Genomic DNA, 4,400 nt, shown 5'->3' with positions numbered 1-4,400 from the left:
CGGCATTCTGTTTTCTGTACTTGCAGTGTTTTCTCCTCGCTGATCATTTCTCTCACTTGAGTTACTCCCCAGGGAGCAGAAAAAACCAGGCAAAGTGTATAAAAGAAGCAGGTCACAGTGTGTGTATGTTATTAATAAAAAAAAAAAGAGCCCCCTTCATAAATGATTCATATCATGTGTTATCTCTGTGGAGGAGACTCTGCAGAGAGGGTAGACAGCTCTGATCCTCTGCCTGGCCCCCTGTGCCGCTCTGGGCTCGACTCTCTGGCCCACCAGCCTGTCTGCTGGAGCTCTGGCTTCCATCTTCCGCTCGTTGTTCTTGTCGCCTCTCTGTGCATTACTTATCTTTCTTCTACCTCAGCACCGCCACCTTAATCCTCCTCTCCTCCGCTCACCAGTCCTCACTCATCTCCCACCTTCCTCTCATCTCACCCCTCCCCTTCCCCTTCCTCTTCCCCCTGCTACCCGCTGCCACCCTCCTCCTCCTCGCCTCCCGAGCAGGTTCTGCACTGAATTTTTCATCACAAGCCACCTGCTGCCTGCCAGAGCCAAAGAACACTGCCACCAGAGGCACCAACAGCGGGCCCGGCTTCTGACATAAAGAGAGGAATAAAATCACAAAAAGAGCCAGGATAAAGATGGGTGGAGGGACAATGAGCCTCCCAGTGGGAGAGTAGCTGGAGTTTTTCTGCTGTTTTTAACAAAAGGCAAAATTGTCCTCAGGAGTTAATTGATTTCAATTGGTATAATTGCTTTCTGTATTGTTATTTTTATTTTTTTACCTTTTAAAGCATCTAGCTGGCACTGCTCTCCAGAGAGATTTACAAAGAAGATGTAGGCAGGAGCTCTTGCTTAAAAGGCACAGCAGGCAATGGATCAACTGAGGCTGCTGCCTTACAGGAATGTGGAAAATGCAGGTAGTTTTGATTTTATTTGCCCAAGTTTTGAGACATCCATCTCAAACCTGATGCTCAAATGGAGGTGAATAGAATTTTGTTTGTGGTGGCCACAACAATGAAAAATCACAGATTAAAAAAGTGCATGTTACAGTTCATTTTAGTTTGTATGAAGGCTTTTGGCAGTGCTAGTGAGTCACAGCCATGGTCTGTGTTGTTAGCTAGCCTGCTAGCTGGTACCACACTTGTTAGCTGAGTTGCTCAGTTTGCCCAAAAGACAAATTTGTACCTATGACTCCTGACCATGTTTTTTTTTTGTGTGGAAGAGTTTATACTCCAACACAGGAGGGTTATAAAAAAGCAGATGGTGCAATACAATTACAGTAATAAGCTATGGTAGCCACACTCATTTATATTAGGATAGAGGGAATAGCCTCAAAATGTGGATAAATTAAACCAAAACCACAGTATTTGCATGAACAGACAAATGCCTTTTTATAATTTATATAAACTGACCCTTTAAACCAGTGAAGTTCTGACTATGAATCATGCCAGCCCCGTGTTTGCAGCGATATTTACTTTTTCATTCCAATCAAACCCTACAGCTGCTGATTGGTAATGTTTCGTCCACTAGAGCAGAGGAACTAATCAGCCGCTCTAGTTGTAGGTCAAAAGAAGACCTCTGGCATTGATGGCATACAGTATATAAAAATCACTGCCCTGTAATCGTTGCAGTAGGCAGCAACTGATCCTCTTAGTCTGAACCTATGCTTCTTTGAAATCACTTATGTTTGTGACATGATTATTTGCGCCTGCAGGCGAACAAACGAGACCGAGGTTGAATTTGAATCAAAAGGGAAATGCAAAAAATCTGCGGAAAACAGACAGGCCTGCCCTCCACTCCTCCACACTCTCCGTATGCAGAGTGAAGCTGCATGACATACATTATCTCCTGTTGGTTAATGAAGACCCTCACTGGGAAAGATAGAGGCTTAGTAGAGGTAATAATGATGAACAAAAAATTGAAGAAGATGAAGAAAAAAAGGACAATTAAATGGCATTATTACAGTGTATGAAACTGTACTTTAACCCCAGGAAAGTTCATAATACGACTCTGCTTTAAGCCAATTTTAAAAGTCCCTGCTGCATTATGTACAGTATGGTATGGGTGTAACAACACACACTGAGGGCCCTTTCCAGTGGATGTGTTCTTATGTCCACGCTACAGTGGAACTGATGAAAACTGAACCAAATATGATACAAACTGTGCTGGTGTGGGTACAAAGATACTTGCCCTGAATGGTTTTTAGGTTAAAGTGTGTGGTTGTAGCGGCCAGCACTTCCTGCTGTGAACACTAGTGCGCCTCAACATGTGGATTAGCACATTTAGAAGGATGTATTAGACCCATGTTCTACATGTCATGGACTTTGCTGTTCAGCTGATAAGTGCCTGATATACAGCAATATCAAATATTTTACACAAAGAGGGACACGATGTCTGTGACACAACCCGCAGCGTGTTTCTTAAACATTTTTAATGTCATATATCAATGTGTCATTCTTGGGGTACTCTTTACTGAACCTTTTGTATTTGTATCTCGTTTAACATCGCCTTCAACCGTGCTGTACCACCATGTGTTTGAAAGTTTTTAAAAAAGACTGATGTGCAATTGTTTTGTTTTTTCCAGAAAACTTTTACATGATATATTAAGAAATGTATACAGCCATTTTTTTCTGTACATATCAAATTTAAAATAAAACAGAAGGCTGTTTACAACCTCGCCTGCTTCTGCCTGTCCCACCGTTACTTTCCTCTACCCCCGGGTTTGAACCAGGATCAGTCCTCGATTAAGCAGCTGCTGTCACATGTCACATCTGTCCGGTCTTCTTCCTAGGCCAGCAGTGAATTTGACAGATACAGAAAACGTACGATGTGAAACGTCATTCATTCATTCCTGCATGGAAATGGTGCAGCAGCAACATTTGGCTTCTGTGCAGCGATGCTCTCTCCCTGTGTAACCAATCTGTTGAATACACTGGGGTAAGCTCCCCAAACACTATTGTTTCCTGTTTTTAATCCAGCCTCGTTCCCACTGTCCCTCACAGGGATCTGTTGAGCTGCTCCCTGCCACAGTTTTTGTTTGAAGGTCAAAGGTGACATCCTAACCAAATACCATTAAAGCTAGTTAAATCAGTTCTGCATGTTGGGAGAAGCTGAGATGTGAGAACAGAGGGGAAAGAGGTAGAAGCAGAGAAATCCCTCATCCTCTGCTTTTATCCTCCACCGCAGTCTGTTCTTTAGTACTGACTTCATGAGGTGAGCTTCAGAGGGAACTGGGTCACTATGATCAGGGAACTTTTTGCTCTTTGAAATTTTGAGTCATAGACCTTCAGAGCATTTCCTCAAGGTTCCTTAGGGAAGCACACAATTGCATTAGGTGGATGTTTGAAAATGAGAACACAGGAAGCGGCTGTCTCAGTCCTCTCCACACTGGTGTTCAGATATAGCTGGACTATGGAGCATGCCCAGTACATCAAGGGATTATTGCAGATTATAAAAGACCAGCCAAACATATGAATGTGTTAGGACTGAACAGTCTTTATCTCATATTTTCACATGTTGTCTAAGATCAGAGGAGAGGTGTCTGTTCTCTTTAAAAAGAGAGGTAAAAAGGAGCTTCTGGATACACCCCACAGGGAAGTATGTGTTAATTACATTCTCTGCATTTTAATTTCTGGGTTAGGTTTTTATGTCTGTTTTGCATTATTGACTAAATTGATTTAGATTTGTTTCAAACTCCATGGATTTAATTCAACTGTGTTCAATATGAGGTAATGCAATGATGTATTTCATGGTTCCCATATGCGTGTTATCAATGGCCAGATTCTGTTTATTTGTTCATGTAATGACCCATGAAACAATCAGTGCAGTGGCACACTGTCCAGAATGTGCTGGTAGAAGTTTTATTAATTGAGGAGTTGTTTCTCTTGGCTGTGCACAGTGAAACAGGCCTGTACTGTTTGTCATTGAGAGTTTCACTGGTGGAGAGGGAGTTCCAGCACCTTGTTAGAGGTTCATGGATAATCCTTTTTTGAAAGAAAACTTCTGTCTTTTCCCAGTAACAGCCCCCTAACAGGTGATCCTCCTCGTGTAACCTCCTTCTGGTTCGGTTCTCTGCCAAAAGCCGTACAGTGAGATCCACAAACATCTGCGAAAGACACGAATGGCAGCTCTCCAGTGCAAAAACTTAATCTCCGTTAAATCAGATCTTTTTGAACAGTAAACATCAGGCTAATGTGTTGCAGAACAAAAGCTTTCATTGCAGCATCACGCTCATGACATTTGGCCAGATTTCTCTAATGCCTGTGGAAAAATATAAATAGTCTTCATGAGTGGGTGGGTGGGGCTGAACACAACTAAATAAATAAACAGTAACATCTTTAAGAAGCCTGCACATTAGGAGTCCAAAGTGTGCTACTTCAACAGTAATGAAAAACAAAATT

The sequence above is a fragment of the Monopterus albus genome, unplaced genomic scaffold, assembly GCF_001952655.1.
Source record: "Monopterus albus unplaced genomic scaffold, M_albus_1.0 scaffold125.1, whole genome shotgun sequence".
NCBI classification, from domain to species: domain Eukaryota; kingdom Metazoa; phylum Chordata; class Actinopteri; order Synbranchiformes; family Synbranchidae; genus Monopterus; species Monopterus albus.
The sequence above is the reverse complement of the archived record's forward strand: the minus strand, read 5'-3'. Positions refer to the sequence as shown.